The following is a 20,855-nucleotide window of genomic DNA, read 5'->3' as shown; positions in this document are numbered from 1 at the left end:
GGTTTCTCCCCATTCTTTCTAGTACCCAAGGCACCAGGAGCTTTCCCCATTGTCTGGGTTTTGAAGAAATCAAATGGGTACATACAAGCCAAAAGGTTCAGGCTAGAGTCCGTGCAGGGCGGTCATGACGATAGTTCAGCATGAAGACCGGTTAGGGTCAATTGACCTGGCTGATGTATACTTACATGTACTTATCAGTGTATAATGCCAGAGACATCTGAGATCTGAGACTGCCCGGCTGTCACTTACAGTTGATGTGTTTGCCATTTTTAAAATCGGCACATCACCAAGAATCTTTTCGAACATTTTGTTGGCAGTGGTGGCGATATTTCGTCTTTTGGGATAAGGCTCTACCACTACTTAGATGACATTTTGATTGTCGCACATTTAATCCAGGAGCTGGCAAAGCATGACAACCTTGTCCTTTTCCAAGTTCAGTCAACTAGTGAACACACAGGGAAAGCAGTTAACCTCTTCTCATTCTATGAAGGATCTTGGAGTAGTATTTCATAACCAAATAAGTCAAGTTGTTTTTCAAAACTGCTAAATTTCTGAAATTAAAATCTGCATACGAAGAGTCATGGAGACAGAATTTATGCCAGTGAGGGACTGAATTGTCCCCATTGGGACCTTTTTATAGTGGCCATTCCAGTGATGCCTTGGGCCAGGTGGCAAATAGGGGGAATTTCAGTTTGCCTTCCGCAGTCAAAAAGATGGGCTGTCTATGGATCAGAAGGTCTTTGTGACTGCACAAATTAGCAAGAACTGGAGTTTTGGACATCACCAGTGTGCCTCTTTTGGGTTGTGCTTCTCAGCCCAGGGGATTAAATAATTCTGACGTCCAATAACAGTCTGTCTCCAGTCAGAGGAGACAAGTGCAAGGCCGTTGGAGCCTGGTGGAATGCAGATGCTCTGACTGTCTTAAGTGGAAGGCAGTTTTTTGCTAACATTGCAAGCTTGTCAGGATCTTCCTCCAAGGGGACCAGAGTAAAGTTGATGATTGACAACAAGACAGCAGTAGCCTACATTGCCCACCAAGGGGCAACAAGAGTATTTTCCTGTTACTTTTTGCAACAAACTTTTTGCTGGGCGGAGAGCTGCTTACAGGCAGTTAACAACAATCTACTTGCTGGAAAAGCACAATCTACTAATGGATCAGTTAGGCAGATTATTTTCCAAAAATAAGTACCTTAACTAGTATTGGCTTTATGGGGCATTCCAGCAGTAGATCTCATAGAAACTCCACTGAACACACAGCTCCTGGTATTTGCAACAAGGTACAAAAGTGAAGTAATAGAAGATGGGTTCACAGTGCCATGGGGTTTTCCGTTGGTCTTTGTCTTCCTCCAGTGTCCTTGATTATGAAGATTCTTCAGAAAAATTGGACAGAACATGTTTATGCCATACAGGTGCTTTCCACCTGCCGAAGAGGCCTTGGTTTTTATTGCTCCTCCAGATGTCATCAGCAATACCACCAATACCATTTCCGGTCAAACAAGATCTTTAATGGCAAAGTCAATGGCATCACCCCAATCCAGGGAGACTCCTTTTAATAGCCTGGCCATTGAGTCGGTCAGACTAGAGGTGCAGGGATTCTCATCCCAGGTGGTTCAGACCTTGGTGAACGCCACAAGTTCATCTATGAACACTACATATGAGAGGATATGAAGGAAGTTTGTTCTGTTTTCTCAGCAAAAGATTTCTCTCCTGTACCCCCCAGCTCTAGCCAATATCCTTGACATTTTTACAATCAGTGCTAGAGGTTGGTCTGACATCCTTTTTGTGTCTTTTTACCAGAAATAGTGATACTATTGCAATCTTCAAATCTCCATTCTAAAGTGGTATCCAGTTTCCAGGAAAACTGTGGCAGTTCCTCTGAGCATTTGCACTGAGTCACTGAGTACACAGCAGAAAGACTTCAGTTCCTTATTCATGGAAAAGTTGCTAATAGTGTTCGTGAAAAGGTCAAAAGATGTGAGGAAAGTGGACAGTCTTTTCACTTTTGCCATCAGGTTCTCAAGAGTCATCTTCTATTGATTTACCAGGGTGATTAGATTGGCATGCAGGAAGTAGGCCTTTCTGCTCAGGAGGAGCAGGTGCAAGCTCCTTCAACCAGATGAGTGTCAGCTTTTGGGGCAGTTGTGCCAGGATTTTGGTGGAAAATATATGTAAGACAGCTAGCCTCTTATTCGACTTTAGAAGCTAGGCATGTGATCAGCAAGTTCTGCAAAGTTTGGGATGAGACATAATTCTTTTTGTCTTTAGCAGCTTTTCTTTGATTGTCAATGTTTCTTTTTATGTGTTCTTTTCCACCCATTAATTCAGCTAGTTATATCCCATTGCGTGCTGACGTGAGGTAGGGCCAGGAAAACTGAAAATTATTATCAGGTACTTAGCATATGTTTCCTTTCCTGGCCTAACCTCACGTCAGTACAGGACTCCCTCCCAAGTGGCCTGTCGCAAGCTAGGTTATCAAAAACTTCCATGGGGGAGGGGCTGTGTTTTAATGAGCTAGGAAGAGATGGTGCTGTGGGTTCCAGAGGAGGTGTTAACATATTGTGTGCTTATGTGAGGCCAGGAAAGGAAAATTATGTTAAAGCGGAGTTCCGGCCATCCGCTTGCTCTTCTTCACCTGAAAAGGAATTGGATAGTTAGGATTATTTTTTTTTTACTTACCTTGTAATTGTAGAAAGAAATACTCAGCTATTTTCCACTTCCTCCCTCTGTGGCCGCGGCCCGCGCCATCACTTCCGGTTTGCAATGATTCCTGGGAGCTGAACGTCATCGCTCCCAGGAATCAATGCAACGGCACCGGCCCCGCTCGTCACTTACGGTGCGACGCCGCATTCCCTGCTAAATAGCTTCTGGGCATGCCCAGAAGCTGTGGAGGAATGCGGCGCTGCACCGGAAGTGATGAGAGGGGCCGGTGCAGGCGCATTCTGGGAGAAGAAGACACGGAAGAGGACACAGAAGAGGATCGCGCTGGCTTCAGCTGCCCACAACAGAGATGGCAACGCTGTGGAAGAAATTTTATAAGTGAGTATTTCTTCTTGCATGTAAGTGCAAACCGGGACAGATCAGAGGCTAGCCATTGTGGAATGTACTAGCCCTGACTGTCCCAGGGGTATGTTCATTGAAAAAATGTTTTTGTGCCCGGAACTCCGCTTTAAGTATCTGAAAACAATTTTCCATTGTCTCATCCCTGTGAACTGATACATCTGGAAGAGAGCTTGTTCTTTTGAAAAACAACAGACTTACTGGCTGAATCACCAGGTGAAAATAAAGGAAAGAAAGGCTCAAAAAGAAAATGAATGCAGCCATTATATCTATGAATTGGTAAGCTTCAGTATAATAAATGCTTTCTTTTGGGTTTGATAATGCTTGGGCAGAGACAGCATTGGGCTATGTTTTATGAACACCATACAGGAAGATGTAATACATTCTATTTTATTTACTTTTTGTCACCCACATGCATTATATCATTTGCCTGTTTGATTTACCATCATTAAGCTTAGTGCTTGTTCTCATGAGGGAGATTGCAAGACCAGTCAGGCAATGTGTGATAGGTAATGGATTCATTACTTTGAAAAACTGGCAACAGTAGGAATAAATGGCCAATATAGAAGATGCTGTTACCACACAAACTCTGTTCTGTCTCATAGAAAAATGCATTTGTTCTGTTATACAAATACTTTCTTTCTCTAAAACCATTTTGGTTATCCTTTTAAGTGATAATACATTATTATTTATAAATACTATTTTGTTATTTATTTGGCTATATTGATTTACTCTAGATAGAATTTTTTTTTTCTTAATCTGCTAGGAATGTAGGCACATTCACCACAAATTTAGTTACTCTTGCCCTGATGTAATCCACTCATTAGCCAGCAAAATTACCATGCATTTATTGCAATAAATGTGATTTTAATACATTACAAATCCAGCAAATGTCAGTAAAGGTTTAAAGGGCATGTAAACCCTGCCAATACACTTCCCTATTTGCTCCATTTTGGTCTGTTAAAATACCATTCAGATACTGTTATATACAGTATCACATAAAAGTGAGTACACCCCTCACATTTTTGTAAATATTTTATTACATCTTTTCATGTGATAACACTGAAGAAATTACACTTTGCTACAATGTAAAGAAGTGAGTATACAGCTTGTATAACAGTGTTAATTTGCTGTCCCTTCAAAATACCTCAACACACAGCCATTAATGTCTAAACCACTTTCAACAAAAGTGAGTACACCTCTAAGTGGAAATGTCCGAACTGGGCCCAAACTGTCAATATTTGGTGTGGCCACCATTCATTTCCAGCACTGCCTTAACCCTCTTGGGCATGGAGTTCACCAGAGCTTCACAGGTTGCCACTAGAGTCCTCTTCCACTCCTCCATGACGACATCATGGAGCTGGTGGATGTTAGAGACCATGCGCCCCTCCACCTTCTGTTTAAGGATGCCCCACAGATGCTCAATAGGGTTCAGGTCTGGAGACATGCTTGTCCAATATATCACCTTTACCATCAGCTTCTTTAGCAAGACAGTGGTAGTTTTGGAGGTGTGTTTGGGGTCGTTATCATGTTGGAATACTGCCCTGAGGCCCAGTCTCTAAAGAGAGTGGATCATGCTCTGCTTCAGTATTGCACAGTATATGTTGGCATTCATGGTTCCCTCAATGAATTGAAGCTCCCCAGTGCCAGCAGCCCCAGACCATGACACTCCCACTATCGGACTTGACTGTAGGCAAGACACACTTGTCTTTGTACTTCTCACCTGGTTGCTGCCACACACGCTTGACACCATCTGAACCAAATAAGTTTATCTTGGTCTCATCAGACCACAGGACATGGTTCCAGTAATCCAAATCCTTAGTCTGCTTGTCTTCAGCAAACTGTTTGCGGGCTTTCTTGTGCATAATCTTTAGAAGAGGCTTCCTTCTGGGACGACAGCCATGCAGACCAATTTGATGCAGTGTGCGGCGTATTGTCTGAGCACTGACAGGCTGACCCTCCACCCCTTCAACCTTTGCAGCAATGCTGGCAGCACTCATACATCTATTTCCCAAAGACAACCTCTGGATATTACTCTGAGCACGTGCACTCAACTTCTTTGGTCGACCATGGGGAGGCCTGTTCTGAGTGAAGCCTGTTCTGAATAACCCCTGTATGGTCTTGGCCACCGTGCTACAGCTCAGTTTCAGGGTCTTGGCAATCTTCTTATAGCCTAGGCTATCTTTATGCAGAGCAACAATTCTTTTTTTCAGATACTCAGAGAGTTCTTTGCCATGAGGTGCCTTGTTAAACTTCCAGTGACCAGTATGAGAGAGTGAGAGCGATAAAACCACATTTAACACACCTGCTCCCCATTAACACCTGAGACCTTATAACTAGGGTTGAGCGAACACGGACTGTATTATTCGGGTCCGTACCGGATAATTGCATTTTTGTTACCCGGACACGGACACGAAAACTTTACTGTATGTTCGGGTTTAAAATCCGTGTTCGGTAATTTTATTTCCTGTTTTGTATGTAATGGCGCGGGTTTTAATGGCGCGGTTTCAACAGCCAATCAACAAGCGTTTAACTGGTGTGCCATAGAAGCCATCACAGCCATGCCTACTAATGGCATGGCTGTGATTGGCCAGCTGAAGCATGTGACCCAGGTCTTTATAAGCTAGAGACACAGCGCGGTGTGCGTCAGTCTGCTCTAGTGTAGGGAGAGAGCACACACAACAGTGCTGGCTGCTGCTGATTAGGGACAGAGACAGGAAAAAAAAACATTGTGGCTGAAAAGAATGCAGGGACAGGTCGGAGTGTAGGCAGGGAAAGATAGAAAAGCATTTTAGGGACAGGCTGGAGAGAGTAGGCAGGGAGAGATTAGGAGACACAGGACAGAACAATCGTCCGTTAGCGATCTACTTCGATTTTGCTGTGTGGGGGGTGGTGCAGTGAACAATCTTTTTGCCCTCACTTGAGCCCACTGAGGAGGAGGGAGAAAAAAAATATTTTTATCAGTCTGTTGTGTGCAGCGTTCAGCTATATTTTACTACAGAGTGCTGTTCTAATCTGCTATTTAAAGATTACAAATTTAAAGGGGAATTTTTTTTTTTTCCCTTCATAGCCGGGTGCTTCAGTTTGCCTCCTGTTCCTAACTCCTCCTACTCCTCTTCCTCATCCTCTACCGCCTCCTCATCCGGTCAGCGTAACACCTTCACCACAAACTTCAGCACAGCCAGGGGTAAACGACAGCAGGCAGTTTTAAAACTTGCCTGTTTGGGTGAAAAATCCCACACCGCGCAGGAGTTGTGGAGGAGCATGGAACAGCAAACCGATGAGTTGTTGGTGCCAGCGAGCCTCAAGCCCGGCCTGGTGGTGTGCGATAACGGGCGAAATCTCATAGCAGCTCTAGCCCTAGCTGGTTTGACGCACATCCCTTGCCTGGCGCATGTGCTGAATTTGGTGGTGCAGAGGTTCCTTAAAAATTACCCCGATATGTCAGAGCTGCTGCAGAAAGTGCGGGCCGTCTGTGCGCACTTTCTGCGTTCTCACCCTGTTTCTGCTCGCCTGTCAGCGCTGCAGCGTAACTTCGGCTTTCCCGCTCACCGCCTCATATGTGACGTGCCCACAAGGTGGAACTCCACCCTGCACATGCTGGCAAGACTGTGCGAGCAGCAGCAGGCCATAGCGGAGGTTCAGCTGCAGCACACACGCGTGAGTCGCTCTGCAGAACAGCACCACTTCACCAATAACTGGGCTTCCATGCGAGACCTGTGTGCCTTGCTGCGCTGTTTCGAGTACTCCACCAACATGGACAGTGCCTATGGCGCCGTTCTCAGCGTTACTATCCCACTTGTATACCTTTTTGAAAAATTGCTGGATGATGGATGAGGATGAGGAGGAGGAGGAACCATGTTCACAGCAGGGTGGCACCCAGGCCAGCTCGTGGCCATCACTGGTGAGTGGCTGGGGGTATACAGAGGACAAAAACGATACACCTTCCACAGAGGGCAGCCTTTCGTTGCCTCTTGGCAGCCTGGCACACATGAGCGATTACATGCTGCAATGTCTGCGCAACGACCGCCAAGTTGCCCACATTCTAACTTGTGCTGATTACTGGTTGGCAAGTCTCCTGATGGGGACATAGGGTTTCCATGATCTGCCTAGCCAGAAGGCCTGGCAGAACCCCGTTCTTCATGGTAGCCGAAGCCACCTCGAATACTAGGTCAGGGGTGCTCTCCCGAAGAGAGACCCCCCACGCTGCTGGATCCCTGTTACAAGGACAACGTACCGTCCTTAATTCACTCACTGGAGCGTGATCGCAAGATGCGCGAGTACAAGCGCACGCTGGTAGACGCGATGCTGCTGGCATTCCCACCTGACAGCGGGGCACAGTGGAAGCACAAGGCCAAGGCAGAGGAGGAAGAGGTCGCCAACGCAACCAGGGCACTGCCAGCACCTCAGAAGGCTGGGTTAGCATGGCCGAAATGTGGAAAAGCTTTGTCAGCACGCCACAACAAACAGCAGCACCAGCAGCTCATATGGAACGTCTTAGCAGGAGGCAGCATTTCACCAACATGGTGGAGCAGTATGTGTGCACCTGCCTACATGTAGTGAATGACGGGTCTGCCCCCTTCAACTTCTGGGTCCCCAAATTGGGCACATGGCCTGAGCTTGCTCTTTACGCCTTGGAGGTGCTGGCGTGCCCTGCAACCAGTGTATTATCTGAACGTGTATTTAGCATGGCTGGGGGCGTTAACGCAAACAAGCGCAGCCGCCTGTCCAGAAACAATGTGGACAAGCTCACATTCATTAAAATGCACCAGGCATGGATCCCACAGGACTTGTCCGTACCTTGTGCAGAATAGAGATGGATACCGGCCTTACCCAGCCATTGTTATATTTTTGATCTTTCTCACTCTTTTGGGGTGTACCCTAATTTAAAATGACTAAAAAAAAGCAGTGTTGGCTACCTCGCCCCCCTCCACCGCCGCTTCCACCTACACCGCCACATCCACCGCCACCTCAACCTCCCTCCTACTCCATATGGGCCTCGTCCTTCACAGATGAAGAAAATTGTTTTATTTTTGTTGTTTTAAGTTATTTCCCTATCCACATTTGTTTGCAGAGCACTTGCCATGCTCTTAACTACATTTTGCTGCCATTTGCAGCACTCTAGCCCTTTCCATTGTTTTTTTAGAGCCATTTTAGTGCCTGAAAGTTCAGGTCCCCATTGACTTCAATGGGGTTAGGTGTCCGGGTCAAGTTCGGAAAAAGTCCTGGTCACGGACCCGGACTTTTTTTTCAAGTTCGGCCGGACCCACCGAACATGGACATCCAGGTGTCCGCTCAACTCTACTTATAACACTAACAAGTCACATGACACTGGGGAGAGAAAATAGCTAATTGAGCCCAATTTGGACATTTTTACTTAGAGGTGTACTCACTTTTGTTGCCAGCGGTTTAGACATTAATAGCTGTGTGTTTAGTTATTTTGAGGGGACAGCAAATTTACACTGTTATACAAGCTGTACACTCACTACTTTACACTGCAGCAAAGTGTGATTTATTCAGTGTTGTCACATGAAAATATATAATAAAATATTTACAAAAATGTGAGGGGTGTACTCACTTTTCTGAGATACTGTAAATAAGTGCAAAAATGCCTGTTGATCCCACCAGAAATCTAGTGCTGTTCTGCACACTCTCAAGCAGTGTTATCAGCCCAGTTCTTCTATGTGATGATATTGAGATGCTGAGGAAAGCCCCAAATTAAAGCAAAAATTAGATAACTCCTTTCTAGAGGCTGATAGCTGCAATATAACAATTGTGACAGTATGAGATGCTGTCATGGTGAAATTGGTCAGTTAAAGGACACAGGGTATGCACATTGGCCCAGTGCAGGACTGCAGGGCATAGACGTGGAGTAGAGAAAACTTTCTCCAGGTTTTGGCATACCTGGATAGGGCTCTGTAGTTTGGAGATTCCATAGTGTCTTGAGTAGGACAGTATCTCCAACCCTGTGTCCAGGTTTTGTGGAGGACCAGCAGGGTGAGTGCTCAAGTGCACACAGTCCTTATAATGGAGGTTTAGGAATACCTCAGGGCTTCCAGGACTGCTCCACCCAAGGGAGACAGGAGGTCTACATGAGTCCGAGAGGCTGAATGTGGCAGCCAAAGCATGTATGCCTGCAAGAGACAGTAAACGGCCTGAGGCCATATATATAGAGAGGACGCCAAGCCTAAATTGCCAATAAACCCAGCAAGCATACACCACATCCCTGTATTGAAAGCAGAGAAAAGAAGTAAAGGTATGACACACCCCAACGTACTCTAATTGAGCCCCAAAGAGACCGTCTGATAGGGGTAGTAAACCAAGGGGTGGGATTTTAAAGGTGGAGCTTGCTTAGGTGTGTGATAGATAAATAATAATAAACAAAAAATAATAAAATAAGAAAGTTTTATTACAATATTTTCATAAAAACACATCACAATAAGTGATGATAATTCAGTGCATAAAGATACATGATATACAAGGAACCATAGTTGTGTGAGTGGGGCCACTTATGTCCGACATGTTTCGCCAGCAGGCTTCCTCTGGGACATTACAAGCTGGTGACCTCAACACAGGTTCTAAATATAAACAGTATAAAGTGAGTTAAACATGATAGTTACAACATTATATAATTAATAATGTATTTGGATTGAGGCTCACCAAGGATTGTATCTAGAACATTGCACATGCATCCATATAACAGGGATCTCCGCCGTGTATCCAAAAGTGGGTTATGCACTCTGGACAAAAAGTCCAGCCAGGTCTGACCTCACTATATTGACAGGGACCGGACTGAGCTCTGTCGAATCACAGCATATCTGGAAAGATCAATAGTTGTAAAGAAAGGCTAATCGCTGATGATCCCAAACAAACAAATAATTGGGAAAGGGGCTATAAGTGTCACAGGATGGATCCCCGACATCAAGGCTGTGCTGGAACTGGAGAAAGTCCAGAGAAGGGCAACAAAAATAATTAGGGGGATGGAGGACATCAGCTATGAAGAAAGACTACAAGCACTGAACTTATTCTCTCTGGAGAAGAGACGATTGAGGGGGGATATGATATCAATGTACAAATACTGTACTGGCGACCCGAGCATAAGGAACAAACTATTTAGAGAAAGGAGATACAATAAGACACGTGGCCACTCACTAAAACTAGAGGAAAGGCGGTTTAACCTTAAGGTGCGTAAGGGGTTCTTCACTGTAAGAGCGGTAAGGATGTGGAATTCTCTTCCACAAGCAGTCGTATCAGCAGGGAGCATTGATAGTTTCAAAAAACTGTTAGATGGACACCTTAAAGACCACAACATACAGGGGTATACAATGTACGGCTAAAAGCAAACACACACACACATCATAGGTTGAACTGGATGGACTGATGTCTTTTTTCAACCTCACTAACTATGTAACTATGTAACTAAGGCCTGAGAGGTGATGAGGAAATTGAAAATAGTGGTGACCGAAGATCAAAGGGAATAAAAGACACCATACCCAAGAAATGCAGGAGTTGTAGTATGTGCCTGGGAGAGGAAACAGAGTGAATGCCAGTATTCTATAGATAGAAGCAATTCATGCCAGAAGCCGCATATAGTACAAATAAATATCACATAACAAAGTGTGACATGATGCCTTAGAAAGATTAGTCAAGGGATATCTAAATGTGAATATATAAACGAACGCTCAGGTAGTGAGCATATAGAGTGTGATGCCAAGAGAACCCAGTCTATATATAAGAATGCCAAGTGGGGAATAAGGGATGTAAAGTAGCGTGTCAAACAAAAGAAAGTAGCAAGGAGTCCCGCAGAGAGCCGTGCGGTCAAGAGATCCAGATGACAAGAGGCTTACCTTATACGCTGTAATTGAGTGGTAACAGAAGCAGCGCCATTGTAGTCGTGGCCTGTTTGTACCACGCTGTGTTCGGCATTTTATGCGCGGCCCCACCGGAAGTGATGAGGTACCTCGTGACCTCCAACTAATCACATCCGGTGAGGGCGCTATCTTGCAGTCCTAACCGCGCCTGCGCCAAGGAAGGAGGGGGTGTCAGGCGGGTCGGAGCGCTAAACATCCGCCATGAAAGAGGGGCGGACTCGGGGAATATCGTGGGAGGAGAAAGAGAGAAAAACAACTCAACTCACCACCCCGGCTTGGCGCCCGAATCCCTATCAAAGAAGAAGAATGAGGAGAGTACTAGCCTATTGGATTTGGCCGCAGACAGATCCAAGTTGGAATGTATGGATGTGCATCTAAGAAAAACACAAAGAGAGTTATATATAATCATAAGTTTAATTGTCTGACATAGAAAGATTCTGGATCTTATTATTAGATTTTGTAACAGCCAAATGTCAAAAAATAGAAAGAGACAAATAAGAAATTAACACAATGAATAGGAAGGCATACAAATCATACCCTATCCTACACCAGGACATAAATCAAGATGATATGCCACTGTGTTGTCATCTCAGTGTATATAGATATGACTGTACTATGTCCTGGATCCCCAGCTATAAATTGATATACCTGCGCCACAGAGCCAGGTGGCGCAGGTATATCGCAGCGGCATCATTGGCGAATAACTCCCTTTCCCACCCCCCCAGGTACAGGTTGGCATACGATGGGGCACACGAAGTCCCCATCGCCACCCCCTGTACCTGGAGGTAGGTGGTTTCGCCAAATACAAAGATGTTTGATCTTAATATGTGATTAAGTAATTGAAGGGTAAAATCTGCTAAGGCCCAACTGCGATGGGTCTGCTCCTTCAAAAAGGTAGTAATCACCTCAATGCCCCTAGTATGCGAAATACTAGAGTAGAGGGCTTCGATGTCAAGAGTAACCAATAAGGAGTCCCTGGGAACAGTGAGGCCCTCAAGGACTCTCAATAGCTCCAGGGTATCCCTGAGATATGAGGGCAGACCCATCACATGTGGGCGTAGCTGATCATCCACAAACCGGCTAGAAGGCTTGGTAATGGATCCCATGCCCGACACAATCGGGTGGCCTGGGGGTTTATCCAAATTCTTATGCACTTTGGGTAGTGCGTAAAAAGTAGGCAAAATTGGCCATTTGACATTTAAATAGTCATAAAGATCTTGGTCGATCACATGTGACTGTAAAGCATTAAAGATTATTGATTTAAACCTTCCTTTCATGATATCAACTTCCTCAATGGATATTGGCCTATACCATTCTTCATTGGACAGTATGTCGAAACACATGGTTTCATACTGATGCCTGTCCATGACGACCACGTTGCCACCCTTGTCAGAGGGTTTGATGACAACGAGGTCATCATGGATAAGGTCATCTAAAGCAGCTCTTTGGGAGGCCGACAAATTCGAGGCCCCAAGTGGGGGGGCCTCCAAGTTGTCGATCTCCTTCTGAGTATGCTTCACAAAAGCCCAAATAGCTGGGCAAGTCTGGAGTTTAGGAAAGCGCGTAGACTTGGGTTTAAATTTGTTCAAGTCACCATGTGGCTCCTCATCCTCATCGGAGCAGGAGTCAGATGATGAATAATCTGGATGTTGTTTATTCTCCTCCATTAATTGCATTAATGTTTTGAGGTTACGGAAATCCTGAGCTTTGAATCCCTTATATATATATAGTTTCGCATTTTATGCGCGGCCCCACCGGAAGTGATGAGGTACCTCGTGACCTCCAACTAATCACATCCGGTGAGGGCGCTATCTTGCAGTCCTAACCGCGCCTGCGCCAAGGAAGGAGGGGGTGTCAGGCGGGTCGGAGCGCTAAACATCCGCCATGAAAGAGGAGCGGACTCGGGGAATATCGTGGGAGGAGAAAGAGAGGAAAACAACTCAACTCACCACCCCGGCTTGGCGCCCGAATCCCTATCAAAGAAGAAGAATGAGGAGAGTACTAGCCCATTGGATTTGGCCGCAGACAGATCCAAGTTGGAATGTATGGATGTGCATCTAAGAAAAACACAAAGAGAGTTATATATAATCATAAGTTCAATTGTCTGACATAGAAAGATTCTGGATCTTATTATTAGATTTTGTAACAGCCAAATGTCAAAAAATAGAAAGAGACAAATAAGAAATTAACACAATGAATAGGAAGGCATACAAATCATACCCTATCCTACACCAGGACATAAATCAAGATGATATGCCACTGTGTTGTCATCTCAGTGTATATAGATATGACTGTACTATGTCCTGGATCCCCAGCTATAAATAAAAAAAAAAAAAAAAAAAAAAAAAAGGATGTGGAAGACCATAAGTAAATCTAGGAGGGGAATCACGAAGTTGGGCATTAGGGGAGGGAATAGTCACCATTAGAAGTATAATTGTGGGCTATTCCAAGAATGGTTTAAACGATAGAGCTGTATTTAGCCCTGGTGGTCTAGTGGCCTGTAGCCTATAAATCCACTTGACTTCTGCTTTGAGGATAGCATTGTCGTAGTTACCACCTCGCGGATTTTTATTAATTGCCTCCAGTACAACAAATTTAATGGTGTGGGGGTCAAAATTATGTTGTAAGCCCACATGCTTACAAATGGGTGTAAACATAAGTCCAGTGTCCATATAATAAAGGTGGTCCTGGATTCGCCTGGCAAACGATCTAATAGTTTTACCAACGTAGAACGCCCCACAGAGGCATGTGGCCAGATACACCACACCCTCTGTGAGGCAAGTGGCCCTAAACCGAGGTTTCAGAGTCCCTCCCTGAGGTAGGGGAGAAGTGTAACCCTCTCTGACCCAAGGGCATTCAGAACATTGTCCACATCTGTATGTACCAAGGCCCCCCACTGCTCCATTGGTTTCCTCCTCCTCAATGGGTCTATGGTGGCTATGCACAAGTCTGTCTCTTAATGAGGCAGACTTGCGATAAACCACCTCTGGGTATGGTTTGATGTATTTGGAGACCGTGGTGTCGTCTGCTAGAAAGTGCCAATTGTTGGCCAAGATCTTGCGTATTGTTTGATGATGGCAGTTATATTTAGTGATAAGTTTGGTGGTATTCATGGGGGTTATTTGACGGGAGCCAAAAATTAGTTTATCACGTGGTTGAAGATTAGCCCTTTTGTAGGCTTTTTTAAGGAGTTTCCTACTGTAGCCACGAGCCAGAAGCCTGTGTTGTAGGGCCTTGGCTTCTCGTTTGTAGTCAGATTCTAGCGCGCAGTTCCATCGTATTCTCAAGTATTGTGAATACGGGATACTACGCACTAAGAATCGTGGATGGCTGCTTGTATAGTGTAGTATTGTATTCCCCGCTGTATCCTTGCGGTACAGTGAGGTATATATACTCCCATCAGGTTTTAAATATACCATAGTATCAAGAAAGGCTATTTTCTGGATGTCGTATTGAACTGTAAATTTTAAATTGTAATCATTGTTTGATATAAACTCAATAAATTCCAAAAGTGTAGATACCGAGCCTTTCCACACAATGATGACGTCGTTGATATACCTGCGCCACAGAGCCAGGTGGCGCAGGTATATCGCAGCGGCATCATTGGCGAATAACTCCCTTTCCCACCCCCCCAGGTACAGGTTGGCATACGATGGGGCACACGAAGTCCCCATCGCCACCCCCTGTACCTGGAGGTATGTGGTTTCGCCAAATACAAAGATGTTTGATCTTAATATGTGATTAAGTAATTGAAGGGTAAAATCTGCTAAGGCCCAACTGCGATGGGTCTGCTCCTTCAAAAAGGTAGTAATCACCTCAATGCCCCTAGTATGCGAAATACTAGAGTAGAGGGCTTCGATGTCAAGAGTAACCAATAAGGAGTCCCTGGGAACAGTGAGGCCCTCAAGGACTCTCAATAGCTCCAGGGTATCCCTGAGATATGAGGGCAGACCCATCACATGTGGGCGTAGCTGATCATCCACAAACCGGCTAGAAGGCTCGGTAATGGATCCCATGCCCGACACAATCGGGTGGCCTGGGGGTTTATCCAAATTCTTATGCACTTTGGGTAGTGCGTAAAAAGTAGGCAAAATTGGCCATTTGACATTTAAATAGTCATAAAGATCTTGGTCGATCACATGTGACTGTAAAGCATTAAAGATTATTGATTTAAACCTTCCTTTCATGATATCAACTTCCTCAATGGATATTGGCCTATACCATTCTTCATTGGACAGTATGTCGAAACACATGGTTTCATACTGATGCCTGTCCATGACGACCACGTTGCCACCCTTGTCAGAGGGTTTGATGACAACGAGGTCATCATGGATAAGGTCATCCAAAGCAGCTCTTTGGGAGGCCGACAAATTCGAGGCCCCAAGTGGGGGGGCCTCCAAGTTGTCAATCTCCTTCTGAGTATGCTTCACAAAAGCCCAAATAGCTGGGCAAGTCTGGAGTTTAGGAAAGCGCGTAGACTTGGGTTTAAATTTGTTCAAGTCACCATGTGGCTCCTCATCCTCATCGGAGCAGGAGTCAGATGATGAATAATCTGGATGTTGTTTATTCTCCTCCATTAATTGCATTAATGTTTTGAGGTTACGGAAATCCTGAGCTTTGAATCCCTTATATAGATCTTCATCCCGTGTATTAGTCTGACCCTTATTTTTGTCAAAAATATATTTGCATGTATGCCTGCAAAAGACAGTAAACGGCCTGAGGCCATAGTAGCTGTGTACATTAGTGTGAAGCTGTCTACATTAGAAGAGCTGTGTGCGTTAGTGTGAAGCTGTCCACACTGAAGAACCTGTGGTGGAAAGAGCAGAGGAAATGATAAAGAGAGTAGCCAAGTGGGCTAGAATTTTTGTGTGTATTTTCACTGGTAAAAAAACCCGTGCATTGTTAGACTTTTGCTTTTTGCCTTTTTAAATAAACATGGGCTGCCAGGCCCTTAAATATAGTTTCCGAATACCGTGAATTACTTGAAAACACATCTACCACTAGAGCTAATGATCCCCCATGTTAATACAAATAATTTTTCATCTAAAGTATGTATTTTGGTGAATCTGTGTGTTGCAAATTCTCGTTCAATCTTTATGAATAGCATAGGACAAAGAAGGCTTTGGGTTCCTGTTCTTGGAAATGGTTTATTGGGTTTTATCTTCTAGATGGGTGTTTTTTTCACTTAGCTCAGTAAAGCTGCATTCACTTTAGTTATCCAATCGTAAGCAAAGACATTCCTTTGTTTCCAACATTCCTCTGTATATGATTGGATGTACAAGGGAAATATTGGCTTCCCTAGCAAGATGAAAAACGTAGTGGTAAGAATAACCACCCCAAAGAATCAGGGGTAGTTGATACCTTCACTGTTGAGCTACAGTGCAAGAACAGTGTGCATCTAAACCACCTCAAATTATATCACTCACATTCAATGCACCCCCTCTCACATCTTCATAGATAAAATAAAAGTTAGGCACTAGCTAGTCCTATTATACCTGATAAAATTGTCCTGCTGAGGACGATGATGATGCTGTATCCCCTGCACTTTTAATCTTGTAGTAGAACCCCCAGCCTGTGCTCCTTGCCTCTTGTAAATTTGAACCTAGCCTTATGCTGGCCATATACTATGCAAAAAATCATTCAAACTTGTTTTCGCATAACAAACATTTATGAGAGCAAGTGATTTTGCCATCATGTAATGACAGAATTTTGATCGAAAAATTGTTCAATCGTCTTTTTCGTTAGTTTTGTCACATATGCCTAGTACAAACAGTTCGGGCAAGAAACACATTAACCTTTCAATTCATCATTTGTTTGGCAGAATTTTCCAACCTGTTCCTTCAGTTTTTCAGCTATAAAAAGCTAAGTTTCGGCTACTGTATGGCCAGGATTATGCTGTAAAATGGTCCTGCTGCTGCAGGGGCGTACCTAGAGCATTTGGCACCCGGGGTGGATCCTATATCTGGCACCCCCCCCCCCCCCGGCGACGAACATTGACGTGTCACGTGTAAAATGTTACATTTTACATTACACAGCCCCCTTACCCCTGGACCCCTTTACCTTACACAGCCCCTGTAACCCTGGACCCCTTTACATTACACAGCCCCCTTACCCCTGGACCCCTTTACATTACACAGCCCCCGTACCCCTGGACCCCTTTACATTACACAGCCCCTGTACCCCTGTACCCCTTTACATTACACAGCCCCCTTACCCCTGGACCCCTTTACATTACACAGCCCCTGTACCCCTGGACCCCTTTACATTACACAGCCCCCTTACCCCTGGACCCCTTTACATTACACAGCCCCCGTACCCCTGGACCCCTTTACATTACACAGCCCCTGCACCCCTGGACCCCTTTACATTACACAGCCCCTGCACCCCTGGACCCCTTTACATTACACAGTGCCTGTACCCCTGGACCCCTTTACATTACACAGCCCCCTTACCCCTGGACCCCTTTACATTACACAGCCCCTTACCCCTGGACCCCTTTACATTACACAGCCCCTGTACCCCTGGACCCCTTTACATTACACAGCCCCCTTACCCCTGGACCCCTTTACATTACACAGCCCCTGGACCCCTTTACATTACACAGCCCCCGTACCCCTGGACCCCTTTACATTACACAGCCCCCCAATGGAACCCTTTACATTACACAGCCCCATCCCCCATACAACCCTTTACATTACACAGCCCCCCAATATAACCCCTTTACAATACAAAGCCCCCACCAATAGAACCCCTCTACAATAAATCCCCCCATAGAACCCCTATACAATACAAAGCCCCCCCCATAGAACCCCTATACAATACAAAGCTACCCCTCCAAAGAACCCCTTTACAATACAAAGTCACCCCCCCTCAAAATAACCCCTTTACAATACAAAGCCCCCCCCCCCTCAAAATAACCCCTTTACAATACAAAGTCACCCCCCCTCAAAATAACCCCTTTACAATACAAAGCCCCCCCCGCCCTACCTTTTTAGGAGGAGAGCGGAGGAGGAGGAGGAACTGTTTAAAGCAGAGAGGATGTGAGAGACTCACTGTCACTCCCGAGCACTGAATACACAGCGATCGGCGCCTCGGCGGGAACTGCAGAAGTTACTGTGCTGGTTAATGAGCAGGTGATTGGTTGGTAGGCGGTCCTAGCAACCAATCGCCTTCTCATTAACCAGCACAGTAAACTGCGGCAGCGCCGATCGCTGTGTATTCAGGGCTCGGGAGTGACAGTGAGTCTCTCACATCCTCTCTGCTTTAAACAGTTCCTCCTCCTCCGCGGTGGAAGCAGTCTGGCGGCCGGCCCCGGGTGTCACCCTGATCTTCCCTGACACCCCCCTAATGTGTGGCACCTGGGGCGGACCGCCCCCCGCCCCCCCTATTGGTACGCCACTGTGCTGCTGTGTTATTTGCAGTCTTTTAATTCTTGTAGTGAAACACTTGCCTGCACTCTTTTTCTCTGGTACATTCTGGCCAATTCTCTATAATTATATTTCCTGCTGCTGTCCAATTTTACACTATTGTATCATCTGTGTATTCTAAATTCTTAACCCCTTGTCTACCAAGGTACATTTATAAATGTTCAGTGCAGTGACCAGTGTTTCTATTGCACTGTAAAATGCCAGTGACTGCTAGGATACACAGAAAACAATTGTTTTCTATGTGTCCTTTTGAATTGAAATGCAGTCCGAAGCTGTGTTGCAGTAATCTGTGATAAAAATGCAGGCATGCTGCATTTTATTGCACCACACTAGAAAGGTATGCATGTCCCTGTACAGCAGCGCATTGCGCTTTATAATATACCTCCTAGCATATGGACCATAGGGACCATGCCTTAGTGTAAAATCCTTTTTTATTTAAAACCACCTAAAGAACATAGAGTATCACACTCCCATGTTAGAGTACTTCCTCCCAGCACTTAGGTATATACAGCTAATACCAGTGTTGCACCTGGCTTCACCAGATTGCTTGGTATGAGTGTGGCTCCTGTGTGGGAGGATGTCAGTGTCGGTAGCTTTGCCCTGACATGTCATCAGGGATTGATGTCGGTGGTGGAAACACGTGCAGGGGACTGTTTTCTTGTAGTGCAGCACAGAACACTTTAGGGGCATTTATTTGAAACACTTTGATCCTGTACAGTATAGCCTAATCATGTTTGCTGTCAAACAAAATTCATGATGGCCTGCTCTGTGTCCGGGATGGCTGTTCAATCTGAGAATTTGATTGTTGAATATGAGATTTGAGTATGACACCACTTATATATATATATATATATATATATATATATATATATATATATATATATATATATATATATATATATATATATACCACCTCTTATGTGGATTACCTGATCACATGTTCATGTAAGAAAATATATGTGGGTGGTCTGGGAGAGACTTCTCGGACTTTACTCCATATGCAAGCATAGGTCAATCTCAGGTATTGTCTTATATTGGCTACATGATGATTCCCTAAGCATACCTTCTAGGTTCTGACCATTGAGAACTATGTGATTTGTTATTACTCCTTAGACCGTAAAGGTACAGAGACATACTTGGCTATCTTTAATGTTTGTTTGAAGCTACAAGATACACTATATTTGAGGCCTACTTGTCTGTGGAATGTATGTAACCTTCCTCAAATTGTCGTCAGCTACTGGCCTTGGCGTCTGTTTATGGCTTTATGAGTTTGTCTTTATTCAATAAAAATATTGTGAAAAAGAAAATATATGGGGTAAGACCAAAAAGGAATTGGGTGTATGGATTGGGAAGCATGTACAGAACATTTTAGGACAAAAAGCCCACAGGCAAGACGCTTTAAACTTTTCCAAAGATCATCCACTGGTGGGTTAACATTTAATGGAATCTACAGATGTGATAGGGACAAAATACTCCTAGTAAAGGAATCATGTTGGTCCTGTGTCCTTTTTCTATTTTACTTTAAGAGCTCAACAATAAAATAACATTGTCAGAATTTCTTTATATTGTTGTTTTGTATTGCGCTGTATAGGATGAGCGCTTGTAAAAGGTATGCATGGCAATTGGATTATAAAAAGGATGTAATCGTTTATTTTGAATTAAGGTTATCTTATATTATACCCTCCGTATGTTTGATATGGAAGCTTGTCTACTGTCTGGAAGGATTTAAAAGTTAAATTAAAGTGTTCTCACTAGGTAAAAGTGGAATAAAAGAGACCTGTCTAATGTGCATCGTCATACATCCTGACAAAGTCCAGTGATAAAAGGCTATGTATTATGCAGCTTCTAACTCCACATGGAAAACCAGAAGTTTAACCAGTCAAGTCAAAAAAGTAATCCTAAGCAGACTTCAACATAGGGCTGAAGATATAATGCAGCAAATAAAGCTGTAGTCAGAGGGCACAAATACAATCACTGTTGTGCAGCTCTCACATTGGATCAACCTGGACAATCCTGCCAATCATCTCTAAAAAACATGCACAAACAGAAAGTGCTCGGGCAGTGTAGTCATTTCAATATAACATGAAAAAAAATAAAATACACTTTTGTAACTCAACTGTGGCCCAGGTCCAATCCAGATGATCACTTTCACCATGGCCAGCAGCTGGTGTTAGGACATATTGTATATTGGATCCCAGGGATTTCTATAACAGGTCCTTAAACCCAATGTATGCAGAACTGCATCCTGCAGCCGCAAAGAGTATGACTATGATAGCAACCATGAAAGCAAATTATTTTAGGGAACTGGGCCACAGATGAGCTACAAATATGTCACTTTCCTTTGAGTCAAAGGAAACCCTTCAATCCCAGATGATGCCATTTTTGGAGAAATGCGTCGGTAGGAAAGAATGCGTGTGACGTCGCCAAGCGCTGATGGAGCCTGAGATGCCATAATGTTTGTCTGAAGCTCGTTTTTATTTACTTTGATGTAAGTGAACCA

The sequence above is a fragment of the Pelophylax lessonae genome (genome assembly GCF_965119305.1).
Source record: "Pelophylax lessonae genome assembly, chromosome: 1".
In the NCBI taxonomy this organism is placed as follows: Eukaryota; Metazoa; Chordata; class Amphibia; order Anura; family Ranidae; genus Pelophylax; species Pelophylax lessonae.
The sequence above is the reverse complement of the archived record's forward strand: the minus strand, read 5'-3'. Positions refer to the sequence as shown.